This window comes from Cibotium barometz, chromosome 40 (genome assembly GCF_041138505.1).
Source record: "Cibotium barometz isolate CiBa-2024 chromosome 40, ASM4113850v1, whole genome shotgun sequence".
In the NCBI taxonomy this organism is placed as follows: Eukaryota; Viridiplantae; Streptophyta; class Polypodiopsida; order Cyatheales; family Cibotiaceae; genus Cibotium; species Cibotium barometz.
This window is the reverse complement of record NC_141085.1, coordinates 27,815,792-27,830,723: the sequence shown is the minus strand read 5'-3', so window position 1 is coordinate 27,830,723 and position 14,932 is coordinate 27,815,792. Positions and strand designations below refer to the sequence as shown.

The 14,932-nt window shown below is 49.3% G+C and overlaps 1 protein-coding gene and 1 pseudogene across 2 annotated transcripts in view; both read left to right on the top strand.

The window, feature by feature from the left end:
- Nucleotides 1-14,932, top strand: part of CYL1 (alpha-N-acetylglucosaminidase family / NAGLU family) — a 249,790-nt gene that overhangs the window by 149,793 nt on the left and 85,065 nt on the right. The gene's annotated exons all lie outside the window — the stretch shown is intronic.
- Nucleotides 2,294-8,924, top strand: LOC147615377 (uncharacterized; annotated as a pseudogene).

Genomic DNA, 14,932 nt, shown 5'->3' with positions numbered 1-14,932 from the left:
TACGGAGGCCTTGGCCCTAATCATCCGGGAAACCAAGGACCTCTCCATACGTCTCCATCGATCAGTGCTACCAGCTCGGCTGTGGCGATCCACTGAGGGTCCCCATATCTCCACTCCATACAGCATGGCTGAAGTGACCAAAGTGTCAAAGAGCCAGAGCTTTGTTCGAGGTTCCTGAAACTGAACCTGCGAACACATCCTCTCTAGTCTCCCCAATGCTGCATAAGCTCTGGTCAATCTGGTCTCCGCTGCTCTCCTCAAGGAAAATAGTGGGCCACTAAAAACCACACCAAGGTAAGTATATGCATCTGTATACTCCACTGTCTCCTGACCATATGTAAAGGTGGGCATTGACCTCCTAACCCACTGTGCTGTGGTGTTGAACACGATCACCTTGGTTTTACCAAGGTTAACAGACAATCCACTGTCCTCTGCAAACATGTGCAATGCATCCAAATGACGCTGCATCCCCTCTGGAGAATCTGAGATCAGCACAATATCATCAGCATACAATAACAGCGGAATCCATGCCCTGCTAGCTGTGCTCCTCTGTCACCCTCCCGCTCTACATAGTCCGAAACCTCATCCACATACATCCCAAATAAGGTGGGGGAAAGGGGGCAGCCCTGTTTCACCCCAATAGTGGAGTGAACCATCTCAGATATACCCTGGGTAGTACGTACCTGCCCCACAATTGTCCTGTATAAAGCCATGATTCCCCAAATCAGCTCTGTGGGCACTCGCATCTAATGTAGTCTGCGCATCAATCTGGCTCTCGGTACTGTGTCAAAAGCTTTGCGGAAATTCACAAAGCAACAATAAATCCTCCTGCCATATAATCTGCCCTCCTCAATAATAGCTCTGAGTGTCAAGATATGGTCAAGAGTGGAGAAACCTCTCCTGAACCCTGCCTGCCCTGATGCATGTATGCCGTCTCTCTCTGCCCATCTACTCAACTCCTGCTCAAGAATAGATGCATATAATCTAGCCAATGTGTGACCAATCATGATGGTACGATAATTCCCAGGAAGCATGGGATCCCCTGACTTGAAGATAGGCACAATCGTGGACATTTTCCAAGTCTCAGGAAAACCCTCACACATGGCTCGGTTAAACATCATAGCAATAAGCTCTGCAAGCATATCTCTGGCATGAATAAAGTGCTCTGCTACCAAACCATCATGATCATATGCTCTCCCAGTCCTCATCCTGTCAATAGCTTTCCTTACCATCTCAGCAGTAAAGAAAGCACACGTCTCTGGGCATGGCTCCGATGGGTCTGGCAGGGGCGGCTGTCTTGGTGCTGTGTACAGGGATGCTGCATACTCACCCCAAATCTCTGTGGAGGTAATGGCTGGTGATGGTGAATGCTCATGGAATAGTCTCCATGCCTCGCTTGAGTCCTGACTCATAAACAACTGGTACAAATCCCTCTCTAACTGAGCAAGATAAGCCCTCTTCTTCCGTCGCACTAGGTGCCGGAAGGTAATCCGTGACTGTCTGTGAGTGGTAACACCCATGAGCACCTCTCTCTGTAATCTGATCCTCATCTCTCTGCACTCCTCATCATACCAACTGTTCTGGGGCATGTTCCCAGATCGTCTCCGTGTAGGCTGACTATGGGGATATGCCTGTGATGCTGCAGCATGAAGCGTCTCTATCAATATCTGAGTGAGCTCATCTAATGGCCGTCCCGGCTCCTCGGCACATAGGCGTCTGTATATCTCATGCGTGTATACGGTGTCAGTCTCCCTCGTAAGGGTATAACGAGTGTGTGTGGAGACCTGTCCCAATGGAGCTGTGCTGAACTGAAATGTGAGAGTGAAGGACAAGATAGCATGATCCACTGCTATTCCAACCGGCCTAGTGCCTACCATAAAATCCTGAAAAGAGGGAATGAGATGGGCTGAGCCATAACATAGTCCACTGTACTAGCACCACGCCGAGAGAGAGAGAGAGAGAGAGAGAGAGAGACAGAGAGAGAGAGAGAGATATTAACGGCTGCAAAAGGCCAAAATTGGCCTATGCGACAAAGAAGTAGTACAATGATGTTCCTCCAGTCATCAAGAGGAAAATGTGGAGTGAGAATAAAATGTACAAGTATGACAACACGACCATAGGGGACTCAATAGTGGTGTACAAACGAGAGGGTGTGGATGGAGAACTAGGGCTACTAATGCATCTCTATATGCTGAAGGGGTGATACAAGTATGATATGTTATCTACTCTTAACTCCATCCAGTCCCATAGTCTGGGTACAATATGTCATACATCCGATATGAGGATGCCATAAATGTCTGGAACATGCGTCCTGGATCAGAGCGAAAATGTGCCAGCTGCTCCTGGACCTCGTGTTGGTGTCGAGACCGGATGGCCGCGATCTCTCTGTGGTGTAGCCATGGTGTGTGGTAGCCGGCTAGTCTGGGTCGTCACCTAGCTCGAATCTCCTCCGCTCGCTGAGATGTCACTCCCAATGTGTCTGGCTGGGCTACTGGTGCCAATCTCTGGAAGAAGTCAGTCAACTGGGACTGTCTTCCTCCGCTATGATGTGCGGGTGTTTGAAGTAAGATTTCCCTGTGTTTCTGTAGTGCTAGTAGTAGTCAGCCTAGCTGTCTTTGGTCGGATCTCTCCCAGATCTGTCTAAGTGATGTGGTCGCTCTAAAAACCTCAGGATAGCATGCCCTGATCTCCTGCAAAGCACCACACTGGCAAACAAATGCAATGAAATGAAATGATGTATTAACGTCTCTAAGAGGCCATAGTGGCCTATGAGACCAAAACTGAGAGTACATCTGAAGTTGGTGTCTCATCAAAGAGAACAACTAAATGAGACTAAAAAGTACAATAAACTGATTGTCCTACAGTTATAAGAACAAAACTGTAAGACTCCGAGATGATACTGAGTAGAAAATATGAGAAAATACTGAGTAGAAAATACTGGAAAATACTGAAAAATGTATATTAGGTAGATCCATGTATGCTGATCAGTTGAACTGTTGCCCTCTCCTTAGATCAAGTATCTCCGCCATGGGGCTGTCTAGAATGGAGAGGTCATAGAAGCGAGGTAGTCGCCTCCGATGCCAAGCAATAATGGCTCTGATCTGGCGATGGTGAGGATGCCGTGGTCGGGATCCTGGTGGGCATGGCCGACGAGCACGACATAACATAACTGCTCTATCAATGGTGACTCCCTGGGAGCGTGGTCGGTGCCCTGATGGCCCAATGGAGGAGGTATCGGGAGGTGTGTGGGCTGGGTTGCTGGTGCTGGTGCCGGTGCCGAAGAAATCTGTCAGGGTCCTCTGTCTAGGTACATCATGGCTCGGCCTCCTGTCTGCCAAGAGGGTCCCTCTCTGTCTCCTGAGCTCAAGTAGAAACAATCCCAGGCATCTCTGATCCTCAGACTCCATGACCGTGCGTAACGGCCCAAAACCCTCTCGGAAAAGGCAGTGATATCTCCCTCGGATCTCATAATAGACTGTACATCGGCAAATGTAGTGTTCCTCTGTCTCTACCTCCTAGTAGCATAGCTGACAAATGCGGTCATCCACGATCTGATGCACATAACGCCCTGTCTCAATCCGCAGCTGGTGTGATGAGGTCCAGATTTGTCCAATGGCACAACATATCCCATGTGATAGGTGTACATCCATGTACGCCGGGCGGGTGATAAAACCATCCGGTGAGAGAGGTAGAAAATGGCTCTTGTAATGAGCCATTTTCGTGCCCAAGGGCTCAAGGGGGCTAGTCCATGTCCTCTCTGTGTCCACTCTGATGATATCCATCCTGATCACGCGGTTTTGCTCTGAGCGGGTGAGATCCAGAAATGGACAATCCAGACTGTACTGAAAGGGTGGTAGTGCCTCTATCCGGAAACCATGTAGGTCAAACCATGATCTCATCTAAGCGTACCAAAAATGAGTATCTCCATCCTCTGCCAACTGTATGGATGAGGTCAATGCCAATCGGGAGTACCTCTGCTGAGGGAGCTCCCATAGCCGCTGTAAAAAGGTAACTGCCTGGAATAGGGCCTCAGTTACTACTGGTGGGACACCCAGCTCAGCCCGAACAATCTCATGTGGTACTGATGATTTGCTTCGAATCATGCAGGCAATCATCATAATCAGTGGTCTCTCCATTTGCCTCCATCCCTCATCTGTCCCTCTCTGAGATCTGTGATGTATACTGGGTCCCCAAATTGGAGCTCCGTATAGGAGGGTCGGTGTGACAAGCGTATCAAATAGCCACAATTTGGTGCGTGGCTCCTGAAACTGTATGTGTGCACACTGCCTCTCAAGTGCCCCCAAGGCTGCATGCCCTCCAGCTAATCTAGCTGCTGCTGCCTACTTCAAGGAGAAAGGCGGTCCTGTGAAAGTAACTCCCAAGTAGACATATGACCTGACATACTCTTCTGGCTCCCCTCGGAAAGTGAACTGAGGCTCTGATCTCGTCAGCCATGCTTGTGTGGTGTTAAACACCATAACCTTGGTTTTCCCAAGGTTCACTGTCAGATCTCTATCTGCACTGAAAGCTTGTAATGCATCCAGGTGTCTCTGTAATCCCTCCGGAGAGTCTGAGATTAGAACAATATCATCAGCATATAACAAGATGGGTATCAACACCCCTGCCAGGCATGCCCCTTGGCCTCCCAATCTGTCTACATAATCAGAGACCGCATCAATGTACAGTCCAAAGAGGGTGGGCGATAGCGGGCATCCTTGATTCACCCCTATCGTGCTGGTCACCCTATCAGATAGTCCGCCTGGAGCTCGGACTCTGCCTGTCACAGACTCATACAAAGCATATATCCCCCACTGCATATCCTGGGGTACCTCAATGTCATGCAATCTCTGCATAAGCCTGGCACGTGGTACGGTATCGAAGGCTTTGCGGAAGTCCACAAAGCAGCAATATATCCTTCTCTTTTGTGCCCTGCCCTCTTCAATAAGTGCCCGAAGTGTCAGTATGTGATCCAAGGTAGTAAATCCTCTCCTGAAGCCAGCCTGTCCATGTGCTCGATGACCATGCCTCTCTGCCCATCGGCTCAGCTCCGACTCCAATATAGAGCCATATAATTTGGCCAAGCAATGACTAATCATGATCGTCCTTGTAGTTGCCTAGTACCATGGGGTCCCCACTCTTAAAGAGTGGTACAATGATATGCTCTGTCCAGCTTGTCGGAAAACCCTCACAAATGGCACGATTAAACACATGTACGATGAGCGGAGCCAAAGTGTCTCGTGCATATGAGAAGTGCTCTCCAACTAGCCCATCATGATCTTGTGCCTTTCCATTATGTAACCTGTCTATCGCATCTAGCAGCATCCACATAGTAAAAAAGGTGTTGCTAGCCGGTCTAGCTCCCAGTGAAAGGTCCCAAAGAGCCACTCATGTGGTATAGTTGCATCAATCTGATCAATATGTATGCGAGAGCCCCTAAGATGCTAAATGGATGCAGCTCTCTGATCAACCAGAAGACTCTTAAAAGTCTTGCAAGCAAGAACTATGTATGCACATCTCTCCCATCCTAACCACTGAATGTAACGAGATGCACCAAGTGGCCAACTAGCCTCATCCCTAATGAACTCGTTCTACATAATAGGTTGTCGGTGAGCCTCATCCAAAGACCTAGAAACCTCTGTCCCAAGAATGGTCTCATGCTTCTCCATGCTCTGACAATGGCTGCAATAAGAGGGGAAGATGGTGCCCTGATATCTGCCTCCGTGTGCTGGGCAGCCAATCTCTCCCAACAGGGGGGTGTACATCCGGAAATTCGAGATAAGATAAAATTCTTCCAAGGCTCAGTGTCTAATAGGAAACCTCTAATGAACATCCGGATCAAAAATATTCAGCCCCCCTCTCGTCTAGGTTGAATAATTGTGAGCCAAGCTACCCTGAGACATGTGTCTGTGGTGCCATCCAAACCCGACCAAAGAAAATTGAAGATCAACCTCCACAATCGACCAATGCATGCACGAGAGAAGCACCAACAAGAGGCAATAAACCAAGCCGAGGCAAGCAATACCTAATTAGCCACCAATGCTCTAGAGGCTAAATCCAATCTCCTGGAGCTCCAATGAAGAAGCTTCTTCCGAATACTCATGAGTACCGGAGCAAACTACTCTAGAGGAGAAATATGGACCCCAACCTCGCATCCCAAATATCTAGTAGTGCATCCTCTACTGATCCAAGTAAAACCAAGGTATGCACCCCAAGCAACTCTCAGTGAGTTGCTAATCCAGAAACCAACAGATTTGTGCCAATAAATGAGGGCCCCTACTGCCAAACAAAACTCTTCCAGTGCCACCCGAAAGGAACATAAACATATGTGTGAGGCCTCCAAGAACATGGCTGTGACATCAGCTAACTCATAGTCAACCAGCTCCACCTAACTACAAAGAGGCAACCTGAATCCAAAAATACTAGCAGTGGAGCAGAGGAAGATGCTCATGGCCTTTGCCACTATGATATATAATAATGGGGCTAAAGGGCATCCCTACCATAGTGAGCGAGAGATCTGAAACCGCTCTCCTCTTATCTCCACAAGCAAGCACACTACTGTGGACATCACGATACATGCATGAAACTCCCCTGATCCATCTCTGAGAGAAACCCATATGGCTAAGAGTACCCTCAAGGAAGTCCCAATCCACTCTATCATAAGCCTTCTCAAAATCCAAAAGAAGAATGGCTAAAGGCTGATTATTCGCTTTGTCCCATTTCACGGCCTCCCAAAATGAGAAAATGTTATCAAAGATGCTCCTTCCGTGTAAGAATCTATTTTGAGTATCATGAATGACATCCTGCAAAATTGGCTACAGTCTAATGCTCAATGCCTTAGCAAGAATCTTATATGCAATCCAAAGTAAGGTGATAGGTCTCCACTGTCCAATCAAGGACTTATCCCCACTCTTAGGGATAAGGAAGATAAGCCTCTCGGAGAGAAGAAGGCATAGAACCTGTCCCACATCTCCTAGAGAGCCAATGTGATCTCTGTCCCAATCTCATCCCAAAAAGTAATGAAAAAAAAAGGGGCTGGACACTTACCATGAGGTAAGGCATGAAGAGCACGACTGATCATGTATCCATGTACTCATGTACGCCATTTTGACTAGTAGAATTAGCTTCCCACTCTCCCTAGTTGCTACTTCCGGATGCTCCCTACTGATGTATTTTAGGGCTAGATACTTACCTTCAGTTCTTTCTTTTCTTTTCCAGACAGTGTATCAGATGTCACATGGTTGTAACTTTGGTCTCATAGGTCACTTTGGCCTTTTATAGACGTTAATATAACATTTCATTTCTCTTTTTTCTTTTTTTTTTTTGGCCTTTTGAAGACGTTAATACAAATTTCTCTCTCTCTCTCTCTCTCTCTCTCTCTCTCTCTCTCTCTCTCCCCCCCCCCCCCTCGCTCTCTCTCCCGCTGCGCCCCCCCCTCCCGCTGCCCCCTTTGCTCTCCTCTCCCGCTGCGCCCCCCCCCCCCTCCCGCTGCCTGCCTCGCCCCCCTTCGCTCTCTCTCCCGCTGCCTGCCTGCCTCCCCCCCCCCCCCCCCCCCCCCCCGCCTGCCTATGCCCCCCCATTCGCTCTCCCTCCCGCTGCCTGCCCTGCGCCCCCGACGCTCTACATGACGGTGCGAGACCTATGGGACCAAATTAAAGCTGGCAGCCTGGAACTGCAATGGATCCCTTAGACTTGATTTAGGTGCCTTTGAGGAGAGCTTTAGAGATAGAGATATAGTCTTCTACTCGGAGACTCACCAGGCCCCTGGTCAGATGATGCCACAGGTGACAGGATACAGATGGGAGACAGCTTGTAGAGTAGGGACGAGATCGGTACACAGTAGTAGAGGATCAGGGGGGGTGGCAGTGCTTTTCAGGGAGGAGCTGCAATCGCTTCTACACATCGTTCGGAGAGATGATCAGGCCAGATATATGTGGGTGAGACTGAGGGCCGACACAGGCAGATTCCTGTATATTGCCATATGCTATTTTGCTCCTAGTACATCGACATATGCAGCACCTAGAGGGCAGTCTCCTTTCTCTGTGCTAGATGATGACATATGGGAGTTCTCTAGGGATGGAGACATCATCCTGTTAGGGGACTTTAATGCCCAGACGGGCAACCGCCAGACAGCCTTTTATGATACATCAGAGGAGATGCTGAGAGAGCTGGACACTCTGGATATGGGATTAGACACACGCTCACAGGATGTGGAGTGCACAGAGTATGGGAGATATTTGGTAGATATGGGGACTGCACATGGGACTGCACATGGCTTGTAGAGGTTTCCGTCAACAGCTGGTTTTACTTGCTTTCCGCATAGACATGGTGCTAGCACAGTGGATTATGTTATGGCTATGCCGAGCTTTGTTTCATGCATTGAGGACTTCACAGTTGGATCTCGGCCCATTGGGGTAGTAGTGGATCATGCATTGTTGACATTGACCATCTCTTTTCACTTTACCACAGCTCAGAGGACACGAGGGGCAGATCACACTCGATATACTTTTACTTCAGAGACTGATGCTGTCTACAGAGGTGGGATTTATAGACGTCTGTACACAGAGGAGCCAGGGAGACCTTTGGAGGAGCTGACCCATATACTGACAGAGACTTTACAGGATGCAGCGAGAGAGGCATATCCACATACTCAGCCTGGACAGAGACAACGTTCTAGGTGTATGCCCGAGAACAGCTGGTATGATGAGGAGTGCAGAGAGACAAGAGCCCGACTGCAGCGGGAGGTTGCTTTGGGAGTCACTACTCACCGACAGTCACGTATTGCCTTCCGGCGCCTTGTGCGAAGGAAGAAGCGGGCCTTCTTTGCTCAGCTAGAGCAGGAATTATACCAGCTGTTCTTGAGCCAGGATTCGAGGGAGGCTTGGCGTTTGTTTCATGAGTCCTCCCCTGATGGCCATGTTTCATGAGTCCTCCCCTGCTTTGGCCATCACTTCTACAGAGGTCTGGGGTCGTTATGCAGCATCTCTATATACAGTTCCTGGACAGACACCTTTTCCTGACCCGCCAGCACCATGCCCACAGACATGTACTTTCTTCACTCCTATTTTTTTATGGTGGTTCTTGAGCTCGTGGATTAGGATCTTGGGCTGCAGTAATACCTTGACCATTACCCCTTTGCTAATTTCCTCCTTGCACTCTGATTTCCCCTTGCTAAAATTTATGGTGCTTGTGAAACAACCTATGGATAAGAAACTAAAGCCATGCTCCTTTCTAAAGCCAAGGGAAACTATACATACCATATCCTAGCTCCCCAGAATTCTAGCACTGTGCAGAGATGGTAAGGAAGGCCATTGATAGGATGAAGACTGGGAGAGCATATGATCATGATGGATTGGTCGCTGAGCACTTTATTCATGCGAGAGACATGCTGATAGAGCTTCTAGCAGTGATGTTCAATCGTGCTATGTGTGAAGGCTTACCCGAGACTTGGAGTATGTCCACCATCGTGCCTATCTTCAAGTCAGGGGACTCTATGGAGCCAGGGAATTATCGCACTATTATGATTGGTCACACACTAGCACAATTGTATGCATCCATTCTTGAGCAGCAGTTGAGTAGATGGGCAGAGAGAGAGAGGGCATTCGAGCAGAGGGACAGGCAGGGTTGAGGAGAGGTTTCTCTACTCTTGACCACATCTTGACTCTGCGGGCCATTATTGAGGAGGGCAGGTCGCATGGGCGACGGATTTATTGTAGCTTTGTGGACTTCCGCAAAGCATTTGATACAGTGCCCAGAGCCAGATTGATGAGGCGATTACAGGAGATGGGGGTACCCACGGAGCTCATATGGGGGATTATGGCTTTATATAGATCAGTTGCAGGACAGGTACGCACCCCAGAGGGGGTCTCTACTTTGGTTCACTCCACTATAGGAGTGAAGCAAGGTTGCCCGTTATCTCCTTCATTGTTTGGCATGTATGTGGATGAGGCTTCTGACTACATTGAGAGATTGGGGGACAGAGGAGCCCAGCTAGCAGGTACATGGATCCCACTATTGCTATATGTTGATGATATTGTGTTGATCTCTGACTCCCGTGAGGGTATGCAGCGTCATCTGGATGCTTTACATGAGTTTGCACATGATACTGGATTGTCTGTCAACCTTGGCAAAACCAAGGTTATGGTGTTTAACACCACGCCACAATGGGTTAGGCGATCAGCTCCCACATTTACATATGGGCAGGAGATTGTGGAGTATACAGATGCATATACATATCTTGGGGTAGTATTCAGTGGACCAGTGTTTTCGACGAGGAGAGCAGCAGAGACTAGATTGACTAGAGCACATGCAGCCCTGGGTAGTTTGGAGAGGATGTGTTCGCAGGTGCAGTTTCAGGAACCTCGAACGAAACTTTGGCTTTTTGACACTCTAGTGACATCAGCTATGCTTTATGAAGTGCAGATATGGGGACTTTCAGTGGGCCATCACAGCGCAGGTGGGTGGAGAGGTTTGGAGAGGCCTTTGGTATCTATGATTGCCAGGATTATTAGAGCCAAGGCCTTGGTACCTCATGAGATTATTCGAGCAGAGCTTGCGGCTGCCCCTCTGGTGATTGAGGCTCCTACGAGATCAGTCTCCTACATACATGGCTTGTGGCATCTCCCTCGAGACAGATATGCACGCCTCGCCCTTGAGTCCTCCCAACAGTTAGCTTTACAGGGAGACACGGCTTGTTGGTATGGACATATGACATCTTGGTTCGGGGCACATGGTTTTAGCATGGACAGATTGCCTCCCTTCCAGTATTCTCTGGAGGCACCCTCTCTCACTCTTACACGGACATAGATTACCAGACTCATCCATCAGGATTTAGTTCAGGTGGACATTAGGAGGACATGGATACAGCCGACTGAGGAGCTGGGCACAAAGATGGCTTTCTACAGAGAGCATTTTCTTCAGCTCACAGCAGATGGTTTTGTGATCAAACCCAGTTACATGGATGTACACTTGTCTCATGCAGTACGATGTGCTATTGGTCAGATTCGCACATCCTCACACCAGCTTGAGATTGAGATTGGCCGATATAGAGGTATACTAGCTGAGGCCATGGGGAGCCAGAGACAGAGCTGCATTATATATGCCATTGTACTGCATACTATGAGATACGTGGTCGTTTCCACTGTTTATTCATAGAGGGTTTTGGATCACTTTCCAGAGTCATGGGGTACCAGGAGCAGAGGTGTTTGGGATTGTTCTTGCTTGAGCTGCGGAGATATAGAGATAGCCTACTTAGGCGCACAGAGAGCCAGACTCAGAGGCACATTACAGACTTCTTTAGTCCAGCCATCACTGCGCCAGATGGACCACAGCAGCAGCAGCAGCAGCAACAGGACATGGATACCGCCCACACCAGCGGTACACTGATTGATCGTGCGATTGAGCTTGGGTGGTCCAGACGCAAACTAGAGGTGAGAGGTGAAAAAAGAAGAAAAGACCACTGCCTCTATAGCCCTTCACCTCCCAAACTTGGAAAATAACAACACAACGGAGGCACCACCAGCCACCGGCTGGAACGCTTCTCACACTTCACCACCCAACCCACGCCAGAAAGACAGCATAAAACAGGGGCACCATAGACAAAATAAACACCCAGCAATATATTCCCAGTCACAACATTTCATACAAGCTTCTCTCGACACAGAAGCCTTACTCACACAACCATAAACAAAACACTCCGACCTGTCACTGCCTGAGGATACACCACATCCCCAATCACCGCGAACCTCTTACCTGTCTGCTGTGCCAATCACACCAGAATGAACCCGGCCACTCTCACTCTTCAGAAGGCGCCCCACCAGCTAACCCTCAACTCTCTGCAGCCCATCACTTCTGTGTGTCGCCAGCAGGCAGCTACCCAAACACCTCTCTCTCACTCTCTGTGCTGATCCTCTGCCACCTGCAGCTTATCTGCAGTGCTACCGGCCCCACCAGCCTCGGCACTATCACTTGTCCACAGCCCTGTTTCCAGCACCTACATGTGCTTCCACGTCCGGCTTCACCTAGCCTGTCCTCTCTGCCTCTGCGTCGACGCTCCACCTTCACAGCTCTGTCTGCTCACAAGAGCGCCATCCATTTCATCTCAAGGTGGCCATCTCCCGGCCTCGCTTACGCCAGCCTGTAAGCCTGCAGCTCTCTTCTCCTGTAGCCCCTCAACGAACCTCACAACTGGCCTTTCCTCTTACCTTTGCTAACCCACAACCATGTCTCTCCCTCGTCTCTCTGCTGCTCTTCACAAGGGAGGCCCCAACCTCTTACCAACGGCCACACCACACCGTGATTGCCTGTCCGCTCCAGGGCGCTGCTCTTCACACTTGCAGCCCGTCGGCTCTTGTAGCGAGCTTTTACTCGTTCTTTGGCGCCTTCTGCGCTACCCACTGCACCAACCAGCCCAAAGACGGCCTCTCTGCACACCTTCGCTCACTAGCTCTCCCACACACGACTGCGCTAGAGTCTTGCCTTGCACCTTGACGCCAGCACCCGTCTTCTCTTTTCGCTGGCAACCAGGCCACCCACTTCAAGGTAGCCTCCCACGCCTCTGCTCTCCACGCTCACACACGGCTGCGCTCCACTGCAAACCTTCTTCTCTGATATCGCCCAGCTCTGTCCCTTCACGACTGTCGCCAGCCTGAACCTTTAACGCCAGCAACTCGCCCTCACAAAACCAAGGCGGCTCTCACGTCGGCCTTTAACATCAGCAGCTCCTCTAGCGGGCCAACCTTGCGCCTCCACACTGCGTTGCTACCACAAGGCGGCTTCACCTACGCGTATACCTGTAGCTGCGCCCCAGCGTTTCCACACACGACTGCCCTCCTGCGCCTGGCTGCACATGCCCAGGACTGCTCTCCGCAAGGCGGCTTCAATGCACACGACGTCTCTCCTCTTGTACTCGGCGGCACCCACAGCCTTCGCCAACTTTCTAGAACATCTGCTGGCAGCGAATAAGGCCTCCACATGGCTATTCTAATTATTGGCCACGTAATATTATATTTTTTTTTTCCCTAGAGCTTCAATGATGGCCACCAAGACCTTCCTTTTCACCATGCTCTATGCGACCTTGGCCCTTAAATCTTTAATTGCTCCCCACGCTCTCCACACACTTGAATACATCCTGCGAAAGCCCACTCATTTGGGACGCACACATTTCCAGAGACCGAGCAGCTAAAATCATCCCCAGCAAACCTCGTTCCGGACAGGCCTGCACAAGCTCAACACAAAACCGTCCACCCTGTACACCTGGCAACACCCTCAAAGCCAAACTCTTCACACACGCCACGCACACGTATGTACACAGGCCCAAAACATCTTTCAGAAAAACGCCTGACAGATGGCATCCCAGCATAGACGGAGGTTGCAGCGGCGGATTCGGATTATTCTTGTGAGACATGCGGGACACCCAGTCAGGGTGCTGACCACAGAGGATATTGAGGAGATCCACCAGCGTCCGATGCGGCACATATTATGAGATGGAGGCATCTACCCCCCCGTCCGACATGATATTGTATCCCCTCACTGTACTCCACTCACCTCCATAGCGTACCCCCCCCCCCCCCCCCCTCACTATTTTCACACCCTATAAGGGTTTCTGTTTACCTTCCAGTTCCAGTTTCATTTTCTAGGTGCCAGTAGTATCATCTTTATTTTTCATTTTCTGGTTTTTTATCCAGACATTGTATCAGATCCACCACGATGTAACTTTTTGGTCTCATAGGTCATTATGGCCTTTTGAAAACGTTAATATAACCTTTCATTTCATTTCATTTCTCTCTCTCTCTCTCTTCAAGACATTGTATCAGATCCACCATGATGTAACTTTTTGGTCTCATAGGTCATTATGGCCTTTTGAAGACGTTAATATAACATTTCATTTCATTTCTCTCTCTGTCTCTCTTCAAGTAAGGGGATCCCATGCTTCCTGGGAATTATCGTACCATCATGATTGGTCACACATTGGCTAGATTATATGCATCTATTCTTGAGCACGAGTTGAGTAGATGGGCAGAGAGAGAGGGCATACATGCATCAGGGCAGGCAGGGTTCAGGAGAGGTTTCTCCACTCTTGACCATATCTTGACACTCAGAGCTATTATTGAGGAGGGCAGATTATATGGCAGGAGGATTTATTGTTGCTTTGTTGATTTCCGCAAAGCTTTTGACACAGTACCGAGAGCCAGACTGATGCGCAGACTAGAGGAGATGGGAGTGCCCACAGTGCTGATTTGGGGAATCATGGCTTTATACAGGACAGTTGTGGGGCAGGTACATACTACTCAGGGTATATCTGAGATGGTTCACTCCACTATTGGGGTGAAACAGGGCTGCCCCCTTTCTCCCACCTTATTTGGGATGTATGTGGATGAGGTTTCGGACTATGTAGAGCGGGAGGGTGACAGAGGAGCACAGCTAGCAAGGACATGGATTCTGCTGTTATTGTATGCTGATGATATTGTGCTGATCTCAGATTCTCCAGAGGGGATGCAGCGTCATTTGAATGCATTGCACACGTTTGCACAGGAGAGTGGATTGTCTGTTAACCTTGGTAAAACCAAGGTGATGGTGTTTAACACCACAGCACAGTGGGTTAGGAGGTCAGTACCCACCTTTACATATGGTCAGGAGATAGTGGAGTATACAAATGCATATACTTACCTTGGTGTGGTTTTTAGTGGCCCACTATTTTCCTTGAGGAGAGCAGCGGAGACCAGATTGACCAGAGCTTATGCAGCATTGGGGAGACTAGAGATGATGTGTTCACAGGTTCAGTTTCAGGAACCTCAAACAAAGCTCTAGCTCTTTGACACTTTGGTCACTTCAGCCATGCTGTATGGAGTGGAGATATGGGGACCCTCAGTGGATTACCACAGCCAAGTTGGTAGCATTGATGGATGGAGATGTATGGAGAGGCCCTTGGTTTCTA